This window comes from Fukomys damarensis, unplaced genomic scaffold (assembly GCF_012274545.1).
Source record: "Fukomys damarensis isolate Sample0158 unplaced genomic scaffold, DMR_v1.0_HiC HiC_scaffold_21, whole genome shotgun sequence".
NCBI lineage: Eukaryota > Metazoa > Chordata > Mammalia > Rodentia > Bathyergidae > Fukomys > Fukomys damarensis.
Window position 1 is genome coordinate 18,277,666 of NW_022900933.1, and position 15,836 is coordinate 18,293,501.

Here is a 15,836-nt window from a genome sequence, read left to right on the forward strand (position 1 = left end):
TCCCAGAGTTACATTCATATAGCTTAACGCTCACTTAGCTGGCTTTGGAAGACATAGTTTGGACTTGTTTTGAGACAGTTACAGTATACAGCCTCGTAGCATTTTGATGCCTGTTCCAGCTAAAGCCATGCTTTTCTATGTTAGAGTTGTATAATATTTTTGTTTTTGAGACAAGGCCTCACTGTTCCAAGCTGGCCTTGAACTTACTATGTAGCTTAGGCTGGCCTCAAACTCACAGCAGTCCTCCTGTCTCAGCCTCCCAAGTGCTGGGACTACAGGTGTGTGCCACCACACCTAGCTGTGGATCTCTTTTTAATCAGGTTCTGCCATTAAAAGTAGTCACTGATATTCATAGCCTGCTTAGTCCACACATTTTACAAGCATTCCTTTTCCATCTTAGTCTTGATCACTGGCAGAAATGAAAGCATAGGGTCTGGGAGACCCAGATGTCAGTTGTATAACTGACAAGGCTTTAGAATCATCAAACCATTAGCTTAGTTGCACTCCTCTCCTTGTTGCAGGGACAGAACCTACTCTACTAAGTTACTACAAAACAAAGAGCAGTGAGCACACATTGCCATGGACAGATAAGCTTCAAAAGGGAGGGCAGAAGGCTGGGCAGAGTGTGCCCTGTTTCTTCTGGAAATGTACCAGCTAGAGAACTATCCCCTCTTCTGCCCTATCAGTAGTGACAGTAAGCATCTTATACTACCTAACCATTACAGAGCACTTCCATTCTCTGGTTCAGTTCCACCTTGCCTGTTTGGCTGGGAGAGAGGTGCTTTTCTCCCTGGGCTCTGGAAACAGGTTCTCCCCATATGCTGCCCTGTTTGGGCCCCTGAAAGGGCCCATAAGGTGGTTCATTCACCTTATTTCTACTACAACTCTGATTTTCTTTTGGGATCCTCCCTCCTCCATTCTTCCTTCACAAACTTTCAATGAAATGCAAGAAGTGGGCAGAATCAATAAGGCTAAATCTCCCCATCCCTTACTGAGACAGCCTGGTCTGGGCTAGACAGCCCTGACCAGATGGTCCTCCTGGCCAAATGCGTCCTCCCATCCTCTCCAAGTCCATTCTTCCTATCAGATCTGTCAACTCTGTAATATTTCCCCAGGAAAGTTCTGTGTTTACCATAAACAAATCAGGGTTACAGTCAATTGCTTACAGCAATAGAACTCCAAGCAAAACGAATTGCAGGTTTCAACAGTGTCCAGGCTCTCAGCCCAGCCTACCTCCTCAGCGTCTAGCTTCACAGCACAACTTCCCAGCTTTCCTGGTTGGCACCTCCAGCTCCCACTGTCTGTGAAGGAACAGCCTGCATTGTGCCTGACAGAGGAGGGGCAGGGGCTTAGGAAAACATTTTTTGAAAGGCAGATATATCATACCCAAAAGTCTAATAATTATGGCAAAGATGGAAATGATGTCCATCTTTTGTTATGTGTGTGCTTCGTAAATGAGCCTGAGCCTTTGCTTTCAAGGTGCTCAGTGAGATTGAGGGCAAGTCTGTTTGAACCTCAGTTTCCTCAACCATAAGATGGATAGAATAATTTATGTGTACCTCTCTGATCATAGTTGCTGGCCTCTTCATGGGGCATTGCCATGTATAGTCATATTTATTCTTTCAACTTATTCAACTCGTTTGTTGGAAGAACTAACAAGAATTAGCGTGAAAATACTTAGTGAAATATAATGTATGATATCCAGGCTGTAATTTCTTTCTTGTTGATATAAAAGCACCAGCCTTCATCTTCTAGAATCTGTCATTCTCCTGGTTGCCTCCAAGATCCCTAACAATTTCGCAATCCCATTTGCAAGGGTTATCAGCATCCTAGAAAGTAACTCATAGAGGTAAGTGACTTTAATTCATTAGCTGGCTAGAGGAAAGGGCCACTATTTTTAATCTCTTCACTTGGAGCTCTAATTCCCTCTTATCGACATTGCTGTTGCCCATTTCATGGTAAAAGATTTTATTTGCCAGTAAAGATGAAAGCAAATTAGGGATTTAGAGGTTCTGCCTTCTTTCTGATAAAAAGCACTACTGTTCCTAAGCGGAAGCCTGTGTCTTCTTTTTTCTTCTTGATCTCAACGTGAAACAGTCATTTCTGATACCTGGGCTCTTTTTGCAAGGTTTAACTTATTATTACCTTCAGGTTTCTGATATTCTTAAACTAAAAACCATATTCTTTGTTTGTTTATTTGTTGCTTTTGTTGTTGTTTGTTTTTGGTACTGGGGATTGAACTCAGGTCCTTGTGCTTGCAAGGCAGGCAGCGGAACCACTGAGCCAAATCCCCAGCCCTTGTTTATTTGTTTAAGACAGGATCTCACTTTGTAGTTGAGTCTGGCCCTGAACTCATTATGTAGCGCAGGCTGGCCTTGAATGTGTGGCAATCCTCCTGCCTCTGCCTCCCAAGTGCTGGAATTACAAGCATGAGCCACCACTCCCGGCTGAAAACCATATTCCTTATTAATGTTTGTGTTAACTATCACTATGACAAGTATCTGAATTAAGAAATTTATAAAGAGAAAATGAAGGAAGGGAAAGAAAGGAGGAAAGAAGGAAGGGAGATAGGTAGAGAGGAGGGAAGAGAAAGACAGGAGACTGAGGTCCAAAAATCCCCTTCTAAGAAGACACCCCCTCTCCCAGTGACTTGAGACTCCTCCCTCCAGGCTCTGCCTCTTAAAGTTTCCACCACCTCCCAATAACCTCAAGCTAGGAACTAAGTCTTTAACACCATGGGGCTTTGAGGGACCTTTAAGATCCAAATTATAGCCAAATTTTCACATTCTGCTCTGCCAAAGTCTAAATAACTAAAGCCCACAAAAATAGAGGCAATGTCTCAGAGTGTTTTGAGGATGCTGTCCATTCAAGGCCCTTTTGCCTCACTTAAGAAATGAAGCATTTGTTGGTGGTATTTTTAATAAAATCACCAAAGTTACTGTGTCTTCTGAACTGTGACAAGATATCTGATATAAATAACTTATAGGAGGAAAAGCTTATTTGGGATCATGCTTTTAGAAATTTGAATCTGTGGCCACTCATCTCTGGCTGTGCGTGATGCAGTACATCCTGCTGGGAGCACAGCATGGAGAAGTATTTTCACTGCACCATAGCTGGGAAACAGGAGAGGGCTGGGTCCCAGTACCCTCTCAAGAACACACCCTCAGTGACCTAACTTCCTCCTCCTAGGCACCACCTCTGAAAGGATTGGCCATTACCTGTAGCACCATGGCCTGGAGATCAAAACTTTAATATTTGGGGAATATTTCAGACCCAAACTATAGCAATGACCAAAAAAGTGTTTCCCAGGCCAAAGCCTCATATAGGCTGTAATCATGAAATTCTGTTCTATAGTTCTTCCTGGCACTGTTCTCAGAACTTCACAGGCCCTTGGTTTTGCATTTTTTTTTTCTTTCTTATCCTTTATATTTGTCTTCCTGAACTTTTAAATTGTGCTTGTCAAACTGGGCATGGTGGCACACTTCTATAATCCCAGAACGTGGGAGGCTGAGGCAGGAGGATTGTTGTGAATTTGAGGCCAGCTGAGGGTACATAGTGAGTTCAAGGCCAGCCTGAACTATATAATGAGACTGTCTCAAAAAGGGCGGGGGGGCTTGTCAGAGCCCTTTCTGCAGCTGCTGAAATTTTCTTACATTCCATCTTCTCTTCTTTCCTTTTGGTGATATCTTTAGTTATATGGTCAGATTTGAGATTTTGAAGACTCCTAGTTACTATGGTTTGGATATAGTTTCTTCCCCAAAAGCTCATATACTGGGAGCTTGGTTTCCAGTGTAACAGTATGGATGGGCAGTGGAATCTTTAAGAGGCGGGGCCTGTTAGGAGGTTGTGCTAGTTACTTCCTCACTGCTGAAACAAAATATCCAACGCCCACAAGTCAAAAGGGGAAAGATGTATTTTGGCTCTCAATTTGTGGAGCGTGCACAGTCGGCTAGCTCCAAAGCAGGGCAGCATGGTGGCATGACAGAGGGATATGAAAGAGGAGAAATGGTCCATGGCAGTGTAGGCAGAACCAACCAGTGAGCCTCTCTTTCCTTTTTATTCCATTCAGGCTACATGCCTATTGGGTGGTGCCGCCCACATCCAGAGTGGGCCTTCCCATTATCCACACCCAGGGCCCTGCTAAACCAGTCAGTGAACCGATCCAGTCATCACATCTGTGGTCCAGTATCACACACCCATGCTCCATCCACCTCCCAAAAGCCCCAACTAAGAATGCTTGAGGCTTTGGAGGGACATCTAGATATAAGCCATAACAGAGTTCATTAGACGTCGAGGGTGGTGTTCTAAGAAGATATTAAGGTTCACCTAGGAAGAGTGGATTAGGTTTTGGTTACCATGAGAATAGGTTGTTACAAAGCAAGTTCAGCTTTCTTAGCACTTTCTCTCTTCCTGTCTTGCCACTGACCTCTCTGCTTTGGAAGCACTCCCACCAAGTGATGCTCTCTGCCCCAAGGTCCTAAGTAGTGTTAGGGAAGGAATCAGTAAATGACACTCAGAGAGGTAGCAGAATGGAAGTAAAATAATAAATTTATTTATCAATAAGGGTCAATTGCACATAAGCCATGCCTGGATCGACAGCGCACTGGGTTACAACTCCTTTTATAGGGTTTTACAGCCTTGACTTCATTTGGGTAGTTCCGTTTCATTCTCACAGTTCAAATCACGGTCACAGAATAGTTAATCTTTTCAACCCAGACGTTGCAGTTGTGGAGTTTACCTTTAAGATTTGCCTAGTTATCTATTCTAGCCCATAGGAAGGGGCTGTTCAGGATCAGGGGAGCAAATGTTAGCAGTGGGTTCTTTCATTTAGACACTTTTACGATCAGGTGGCTCCAGTCTCATCAGAGCTCAAGACCTTGACTGTTACCTCAGGGTAAGACCAAATGCCTCATTCGGCAATTAGTGCCTTCCCTGTCTATTTGTTTTGAGCTAAACAAAACAAACTGCTGTTGGAGACAGCAGAAGCCATTTTATATTGTAACACTTTATAGGTTTTTGCCATTTATAAAAGTTTTCCCTATCAATAGACACCAGTATTGATACCGTGCTTCAGAACTACAAACTAAATAGATTTCTTTTCTTTATAAAATACTCAATCTCAGGTATTTTGTTAAAGCAATGCAAAACAAAATCAGATATCAATCATGGGCCATTTTCCTTATACTATGGAATTATCACTCATGTGGGTAAAATTAGAAACTGAACACATACACTTCTGATTCTCAAAGTAAGTTATGCATGTTAGCATATTGTAGACCATTTGAAAATTTTAAAGAAAATACAAAAATAAAATCATAATATTGGTACCTCAAAACAGCTACTCCTTGGCATTTTGATATAATTCATCTGGATATTATTCTACATATATTTAAAATCTACATGTGAGTAGGAATTACGCATTTTATGTTTGACATAATATATAACTTTCCCATTCTTTTAAGAATTTAACATATATATATATATATATATATATATAGTCCCATTATGAACCATAAACAAGTGCCATATTTAGTGGCTGCATAATACTGAGTATAGGAAATGCATAATGGTCCCATTATGGAACATTGAAGGTGATCTTGGACCTCTTTTTTCTTTTATAAATAGCTCTATGCAAGATGAGAGGGAGCACAATACGTACAACCACCCTCACCTCTGACACCAGCTATGAAGTTAGGGAACAGTCCCCAAGACTTCCCTTAGTTGTGACACCAACTGCAGATTCAACAGGGTTCCAAGGCACACCCTGACATTTGGTAATTCACTAGAAGGACTTAGAGAGCCTACTGGCAGCTGTTCTACTCACAGTTGTGACTTATTACTACTAAAGGACACAAATTAAAATCAACCAAGGGAAAAGATGCATGGGACAGAATTCAGGAAAGTTCCAAACATAGAGTTTCCAACTGTCCTTCATGTCCTTACTGGCGTGTCAGTCTGCACAGCATATTGCCCATAGAGAAGGTCACTGAAACCTTAATGTCCAGAGTTTTCCCTGGGCCTTCCAAGGTTGACTATCCACATGGCTACTTTTAGTCCCTAGGCCTTCTGGGGACAGAAAAGACATATAGCCCCAAATCCCCATCATTAATTTCAGTGTTAAATTGCCCAGTGGCCCAGGCCCCAGGCAATCAGTGACAGTGTTATTAGGCAAGACATCCAAAGGCCTAAAGATCACCCTCTTATTGGTGAGGGCAGAGATCATTCTGCACTTTGGGTAAGGTGAATTCTTTATTACCACCCTGTAATTAATATCTTTGTGTATAAGAATTGTCCATTTGGAGGTCTATTTTTATTTTTTTGTCTTCTTTTTTTTTAATTGAGTTTATTGGTACAATCTAGGTATACAATACAGTTACATTCATCATTGGGATTCTGTACCTTTTCATAATAGGTCTTGATTCTCACTTTTTCCCCTTGTCCCTGCCCTCCCTTCACTCTCTCCTCCCCTCCCCATTTACAAACACTTTATTTCCATTTTTTCAGATTCTCATATTTTTTCCTCTCCCTTATTACCTTTCCCCCACCCATCCCACTTTCCTTACACCTTTAGCCCTTTGGAGGTCTATTTTTAAAGATAAATTCCTGGGGTAGAATTATTATACCAGAAGATATGAAAACTGTTAAGATTCATGATATTTATTACCAAAATTCTTTCCAAGGAGTGTGCCAACTTATTCTCCTCCCCTCCTTACCCCACTCAGCAACCTATCAGAGTGTCTGTTCTTTTACCCTCAGAGCAATGGGCGTGGTCATTTAAATTTTTTTCTGGAAATTGGATAGATACAAAGTGGTTTACATTGTTTTCATTTGCATGCCTGATTACTATTGAGGGCTAATGCCCATGTTTTAAAGGTTTTATGATACAGAATTTTGAACAGTCCCAAAAGTTGACTGAATAGCTTAATGAATTCCCACGTATAATCAACATTCTAGCCCCACAGTCAGTGCCAGAATCCTACTTCATCCACAGCCCCATCTTCTCCCACTTTCTTTGTTTTCTTTGTTATCTTCAACATTTCAGTGTGACTTTCTAAAAGACAGAGGACTCTATTAGAAGTCCACAAATATAATTATCATATTTTAAAAATTAAAATAAATCCTTAATGTCATCATATATCCAGCTGATGTTCAAATTTCCAATTATTTCATACATATCAGGGTTTTCTTTTTACATAAAAAAGTAGGATCCAAATGAGGACCAGGTCTTGAGATTCACAGATAATGTCTTTTAGTTTAACATATGTCCTTTAACCTTTTTTTGTTTGTTTGTTTGGGTTGTTTTGGTTTGGTTTTGTTTTGGTTTTGGTACTGGGAATAGAACTCGGGTCCTTGTGCTTGCAAGGAAGGCAGCAGAACCACTGAGCTAATTCCCCAGCCCCTGTCCTTTAACCTTTTAATCTGAGGTTGTTCTCTTTCTTTGGCAAAGATGATGGGGCATCACACCCATGACTGGTATCTAAGAGTCCATCTCACTGGTAGCCTCACTCTTGTTGCTAGCTTTGAAAGAGCAAGCTGCCAAAAAGGAAGTGCCCTTGTTGGAAAAGCCCATGTGGTCAGGAATTGTGCACAGTCTCCAGGGGCGGAGGGCAGACTCCAGCAAGACACCGAAATCCTCAGTCTGGCAACAGCAAGGAAATAATTGGCCAGCAACCTGAGGCAGCCGAAAAGTAGACCTTTCCTTGTTTGAGCCTCTAATGAGACTGCAACCCTAGCAGACAGCTGGATAGCAGGCTAGTGAAGCCCTCACATGGAGAAGCCAGCCAGGCTGTGTGCAGACATCTGTCCTGCAGAAACTGAGACAGTAGGTATATGTTGCCTAAAGCTGATAGGTTTATAGTGGTAAAGCAGAATAGAAAATGGATACAGTAGGTATTTCCTAAGCCTGTACTGAAATGATTGCAAAAATAAACACAACTCCTTAAGAACTAGTGAGACTGTGCTTTTAGCTGATTCTTTCAACAGATGATTGATCTCTGCCACTCCTTGCTTCTGAAGCGGATTTATGACCTACACCAGCACTGACTGAATTAGCCAGCCCTCTTCCAGCCAGGCTGAATGTGGTATATACAACAATTGCCCCCTTTCCTCTTCTCCAATGCTGTCCTCTGCTTGCTACCGTTGACCTCTGGATGAGTTTCTGGAAAGGCGAGCACCTTCATGAGATCCCTGCCCAAGGGTGTGCACCTTCTCAGTAGACCTGGAAGTCTCTTTTCTAACGTGGATACACTGGGCATATGATGTTTGGGGTCCGTCTGCACTTTCTTCACCTTGTGAGTACTTCTGCCTTTGGGATAATTCACTTCCTCCTACGTACACAGCTTCCCCAATCTGATTCCTGGATGGTTGTAAATTGCTCACAGCAAAAGCCTTGGAACAGAAGTATCCAGCCTTGAGCTGACCCTGGTGGTCACAGTGCAGATCAAGCCACCTTAGGAGGGGCCTCCCGGCCCCACCACCCTGCAGGAGCATTGCTCATCTTTGTTCCTGAGGCCCAGGGTTTCCCAAACCCTCTGTTCTCTTTCTAGTGTTCTCTCTGCCACCTTCCCCAGCCCAGCCTAGGTGTTTGCTGACAATCATTGTCGGAATATGCCATTTAACCTGTTTTCACTTTTTACTGTAAAAAGAGAAGGCAAAGACTAGCATAAGATTGCAGGTGAATAATAAAAGAATTCCTCACAGCTGTTCAGGGACATACATTTTTTCTGCAGTGGAGCAAGACAGATTCCCATCACAGCTTGGGGACATGTTCCATGAAGACCCTCATCTGTCATGCTGTGAGGGGGAAGGGGATGATGAAGTGTCATTATGGATGTCACTGGGCTCAGAAGTGACTGGTCAAGGTTGACACTACAGTCCTCACATAGCTTTTTATGGAAATTTCCCTGGGTGGTGCTGCTGGCTTGTGAGTGGCTGCTCCAAACAGTTTCACTTTCTTTCCAGTCAGACAGCCTTGGGGCTGAAGTAAGTCCCCCTCATAAGGTAGCACCCCAAGAAAAATATGCCTTTACCTGTTCCAAACCAGATAAACTGGAAATCAGGGTAAGCATTTTCCAGTTTTCACAACAAGCCTGAACTAGGCGCTTCTGGTTGGCTATACTTTCCTATCCTGATGCCATTGTCCCAACTGCCCAGAACTCCAAGCAGAGTAGAGTCAGGCCTCATCCTAGGCTAGAACATGACACCAGCAGGGAGACATGCTGGATCTTAGGCCACCTGCACCAGGCTTGCCAGTCCCCTGTGGGTACTAACATAGTCTCAGAGTAAGAGGGACAGAAATTGGCCCATCTCATAAAACCCAGAAGCTAAACTATAGTTTTTTTTTTTCTCTCTGCTCCCTTTCCCAACTTCAAGAAACAACTTGTGCTGAGTTTTTCTGCCACTAATAGCTGTTCTCCCCCTCTCTGAGCAGAGACAGAGAAAGCCTGATTGTTATGCTCAGGGCATTATGGGAGGCCCTGGGAGAGACCCTTTGCCCCACTTGAGCAATGGACCTTTTTAAATTTTCTTTTTCTTCCTCCTCCTCTTCCTCCCCCTCTTCCTCCTCCCCCTCCTCCTTCTCCTCCCTACCCCCTTTCTTTTCTCCACTGCTGGAGATTGAGCCCTGGGCGTCCACTTGCGAGATAAGTTCTACCACTGACCTACATATTTATCCTTTTTTATTTTGAGAAAGGGTCTCACTAAGTTGCCCAGGTTGGCCTCAAACTTACAACCCTCCTACCTCACCTTTCCAAGTAGTTGTGATTTCCTCCTAGGTTCTCAGTTTGCTTGAGGAAAGAATCACCTTACCCCCTTTAATGTATCTACATACTGCCAGCCTTATTCTTAAAAGGGCTTGAAATGTCTGACAAAAATATAAGCAGTACAGCAAGGTAGACAGAAAGAGAGGAAAATCAGGCAGGAAAAATAAAGGCAGGAAACATCAGACAAAGCCACATGAAGCTCTTATACCAAAGGCTGATTGATGTCCACTTGCTAATTTTGTTCTAAGTTTTCTGGAAGAAGGGAATATAATCAACAATTCCCTTCACAGTGTCCATGAGATAAAAGCAATCTAGTTGCTTGGGAGAAAGTTCTGAAGGACCAAACACATCTCTGTTAAGATGTTTGTTCTTTTAAAGATGTGAAAAACACCCTCAATAATGTGTGTTTTGTGGAGCATAAAATTATTTTAAAATTTTAACTTTCTTATTAAGTCTACTGTGAAGATCACTGGTGTTTGAATTCTGTGATTGTCTTTGGACAGAGCTGATGTGTAGTAAACCAAGTTTCAGAATACACTATTTTGAAATAGTTTTTCCTCCTCTCTCCTTTATCTTTCCCCTCCTTCTCCCATCTTCTTCTTGAAAGGACACTAGACATTTTCCACTTTCTGGAATCAGGGCTCTGGTGCTGGCTCTTTACGCAATTGTCTGTGGCAGCAGGTTATGTACTCTGGGTCCCAGTTCCTCAGTGTGACTTATTTGATGGTGAGTTTTGCATAAACAAGAACAAATGAAAGTGTCCAGCCCAGCTACTTTACCAAGCTATTAAGTGGCATGCAGTGAGGTGGGGGAAGATTTTCCTAAAGCAGTGCTTCTTGAACCTGGGCATATATCAGGTTCTCCTAAAAAGGCCAATGAAATGCATATTTCTGTGTAGGTTTGGGGTGGGGTTTAGAGACTGCATTTCTAACAGGTGTCTAGGTGCTGCTGGTGCTATTGGTTTGGGGATCACACTTGAGAACCACTTTTCTAAAGAAGTCTCCTGGGCCGGGGATTTAGCTCAGCAGTTCCGCTGCTGCCTTGCAAGCACAAGGACCCAAGTTTGATCCCAGGTACCAATAAATAAAGAAATAAAGAAAGAAGTATCCTTTGCTATTCCTCTAAGCCACCATAGGTTAGTGTGGCCCATTTGAGAATTTCCATCATATGTTTTCATACCAAGCCATGAAAACAAGATTTTTGGCTTTATTCTGAACCCAAACCAGAAATTTGTCTGGACAAGGTTTGAAGAAATTCAAATTGGAGTCCCAAGGAAGCAAACATTTAGACTTTTTTCAGTGTGCACATTTTATACTGACCAGTATATATGCTGGATTTTCTCACAATTTTCACTTGGGCAAAATGCTGTGTGTTGAGATCAGATGAGATCAGGCACGTTCAGGGTGGTATGGCCGTAGACTATGAGTTGAGATCAACAAGGTGTTGCCTCTCAGAAAATGTTCTGAAAGTTAGACAGAAGCATTGTCTATTTGTAGCAAATGTAGGCACGTTAATATAGACTGACCAAGGAGTTAATTTGCTGGTTCGAATCTCCTTTCCCAACACTGTCACCTAAAACATAAAGTTCTTGCTCATAAGCATTCGTTTGGGACAGAGCCACTGCCACCAACCAAAGAGGGCTTAGGGATGACAAAGGAACAAGTAAGGATAAAAATTCACCTCACTTTCCCAGGACTCTCTTGCCACCTTCACTGGTCTGTCTTCTGGGGCCCTGCTTCAGGGACAAAGTAAGTCAAGAGGGTCATCAAGACTACCCTGCTTGAAAGTATGTCCACAAATTCTTTGATTCTCCTCCCTTTCACAGGTAGAGCTTAATTCCTATCCCTTGAGTGTAGGCTTCACTTTGTGATTCTGATAATGAACAAAATATAGTAGCTATGATATAGATATTGATATAACATTTTCCCTGAAGCTTGACCACTTTTACAGGAAGGTCATGATAGGCATTGTAGTTTCCTCCTCCCACACTTCCTAGGATCACTCACTCTGGGGGAATCTGGCCACCATGTTGTGAGGATGCTCACCAGCCCGCTGGAGAGATGGTGGCAAGACACTGCAGGCTGCTCTCGACAGCCCTATGAATGATGTACCTCCAATGCGGCCTCTCCAGCACCGGTCACACCTTCCACATTAGAAAACATCTTAACTTTGATATCATGAAAAACCATGAAAGAACTGCCAAACCGTGGCTTAATAAAGTCAAACTGTGAGATAATAAGAGTTTGTTTAAGTGTGGGGGTAATTGGTTCCACAATACTAGAAAACCAATATATTACATTCAGACAAATGTTTACAACACTACTGCCAAGACTCTGCTCAAGTGACATTTCTTCTAAGAAACTTTCAGTAACTTTTTCTTACCTCAGGACAAGTGCTCGGTGCTCAGTTAGGTGACCACAACCATCCTACATCATCTTCCATAACTAGACTATTTGCTGTATCCCAAACACCCCTCAGACTTTCACATCTCTGTGCACCAGTTTGAAATTGTTTCCCTGATCCCAGCTCCCAAATCTACCTTTTAAAATCCTTGCATCCTCTCAGCCCGGTACCAAAAGCTACATTCTTCGTGAAATGGTCATTGTGTCTCCCAACCATATATTCCCCTGTTCACCCACACCCCTCATTGTGTTTTGTTTCTTGTGATTACCAATCCACCAACCATTTCCCTTTGCCCCTGCTGGTAAAGATCTAGTTAGTTTCAGTAGTCATCCATTATTTTTATTTAGGGCAAATCCTGATTAGATGAAATTATTCACAGTGGCCCTAAGCCCCTTGGAAATAACTTTTGCAGGAGTGGTCAGGCCACTGAGCTGTTGCAGGAGATATAGTTCTGAGAAAATATCTGCTAGATAAAGAGCATAGTATTCTGGGAAAAAGTTTTGAAAAGATCATGTTGAAGAAATGATTCTGCTTAACATTACCTGTGTGGATATGATTTCTAGAATCATGACCGACATCTTTTAAACATAGAGAGCAACCCAAAGATGGATGGATGGATGGATGAGTAGAAGACGGGAAGAACTGAGGGTCCTTTGTGATTGTGTCAGACCATGAATGAACTAGCCCTGCCACTGTCCTACCAGTGGATTTCATAGTATGTAAAGTCCTTTTCTAGATATTTGAGAGTAAACTGATGCAGTTGATTTTGTTGTTATGGGTGAAAACATCCTAATTAGCACAGAAACTGTGGCATTAGTTTTTAGATTTGTATTAAAATGATCCTTGTACTCATTTTCTTATATCTTGTTATAATCTGTAGGATAGCAATTGTATTTTGTTGAATAGAATATACACACACAGCACCCCAAAAACAGGGAACATCACCAGCACCCAGAAACTATTCTACCTTCCCTCTGTTAGTCGCAGCCCCTACCAAGGGCTCACTTCTATGAAAGTGTCCTCACTTCTGCAAAAATGGATCAATGCAGCCTGTTTCAGCCTTCAGGCAAGTGGAACTATACAGCACACAGTCTTTCAGTCTGACTTCTTTTGTTTATTTTATCTGAGATTCATCTCACTTGCTGTATGTGTCAGTACTTGTTCATTCTCTTTACAATAGAATACTCCATTATATAAATGTACTGCAATTTACATATTCAGTGTATTATTCATGGACTGTCTGTTCCAGTTTGGGGCTATTACAAATGATGCTACTGTGAATATTCTTATGTATTCTTTTGGTAAGTATATGTATACATATGCAGGGACTGATAGATGAGTTATAAGGTAGGTCCATGATCACTTTTGGTGTCAAATGGTTTTTCAGGCTTTGTTTCCTTACTCATACACACATATTCCTTGCTGTCTCCTTCCTCTCCACACAGAGAACCCACTTTGTACAGGGTACGTAACAAATAATCATATAATCACATATACATAATTGTATATATGTGCATACATACAGATACACCATTATATGTGTATTTTTAAAGTGTGTGTGTATGTATCTCACACACACACACACACACACACACACACAAATTTCCATGCTGAAATAGAATTAAATATATCAACAACCCTAGCAAGCCACCTCTGCTGGAGACAGAAAGGTATGAAGTTGGCTGGGTGTTGGCCAGGCACCCCATTCCCATCTGAAATTTGGTTCAGCAATGGATTCATTCACGAGAACCTCTCAGTTGCCTTTGGTCTGAGTTCTGAAAGCTTCGCTAACTTATGTCTCCCTTATGGTACTTGACAAAAATAAACAACCCTAGCAAGCCACCTCTGCTGGAGACAGAAAGGTATGAAGTTGGCTGGGTGTTGGCCAGGCACCCCATTCCCATCTGAAATTTGGTTCAGCAATGGATTCATTCACGAGAACCTCTCAGTTGCCTTTGGTCTGAGTTCTGAAAGCTTCGCTAACTTATGTCTCCCTTATGGTACTTGACAAAAATAAGCAGACCTTTGTAAGGAAGGAGTGTTAGTGAATGAAGGGGTATTTTTCTCCTGTGGTGCTGGAGTGGAAGAAAGATGAGCCATGCTGTTCTATTTGGAGCAAGAACAAGATCTTCAGTGAGAGAACAGTACAGTAACAGCTTCCAGGCCACAGTCTGAGATGTGGTATTGATTTTCTTAGAATCATTTTTGTTTTTAACAAACTACCTGTTTCTGCATGCTCTTTCCCCATCGACCTTTAGAAAGAACTTGGGTTGTAAAGTGATATTAACACAGGTCTTCTGCGAACTGTCTTGAAATGCCAGGAACAACTTTTTCACAGTTTCTATAAAAGAAAACATTATCATGTTGGTCTTCTTTTTTAATCATAGGGGGACTTTAAAATATGCACTGAAATTTATTTCACTCTTGATTGGCCTTATGAGAGAATTTGATGCTGTTGGGAAATATGTAATTGCCAATAGATGCGAAACCTCTGATATTAAATTGCTAATATCCAGGAACTCCATGTGCTCATTGAAAGGTCCATGACTTTGGCTAACTCCCTGTCTATTCCCAGATTCTAATGGAATAAAAAGAACTCAGTAATTGCAATCCAGGGTCTTTGGTAGAAACTGTGTGTGTGTGTGTAGCTTATGAATATATCTTTTATCATAAAGGGTGTGGATGATTACCATTTGGATATCAAAAACACAATCATTAAGTCAAGTAGTTGGAAAGACTAGACTTCAAGTAGGGCCACACACAGAAGCACTACAGGATTCATAACAGACTAACTTGGTATTTTTGAAGCCAAACCAGCACAATTAATAATTTAAAAGAAAGAATGGCAACTATTAAAAACCCCGAGCAACCCCGGACAGCACTAAGATAGGCATTGGTAATAACTGTCCTTATCCAGAGCTGTAGGATCCTGACTGTGTACGAGCATCCCAGGATTGCTGTGTGTGTGGCCAAGGCCAGCTACCTCAGCAGACCTGGCCTTGTAGTCTCCAGTGAACTGTGGAAAGTGCTCATGTAAGCTAATGGATATGGAATTCTCTAGTCCTTAATAATCTCCGCAGGAAGTTGCTGGTATAAACCCCTTAGTCACATGGTAGGAGATGATCTTTGTGGTTGCTCACCTTTTACCCTGAAATACCAAGAAAGAGTCATATTCTGGACCTGACAGGGAAAGCTGCACAGCTCAACAGTGGGACACTGAGAATCAGAGCTCTGTACTAATAGTGTGAAATGGGAGTAGAGGTCTGAGTGCTCTTTGTGCAGATATGTTTACGTCTTCCTGCAGGACTTGGACTACATGGGATGAGTTAAAAGGGCACGTCCTGGAGGAGCAACCTCAGAGTGAAGTGTGAGCCCAGCATATTTACAGATGAATGTGTTTGGTTGAGATCAGGCTGTGGGTTGATCAATTAACCATGTGTGCCATGGTGTTCATGTGCGTGTGCGTGTGTGTGTGTGCATGCACGCGCACGCAGGGTGAGGGCAGCTATTAGAGGTGGCCTGGGTTTGGAGAGACCGGGTCAGTCATATGTTGTCTATTCTCTAGTCTATTTTCTTACAGAAACACCTCTGATCACTTATGTCATATATACATATATATATCTATATATCTATATATATAGATATATATACACACACACACACACACACACA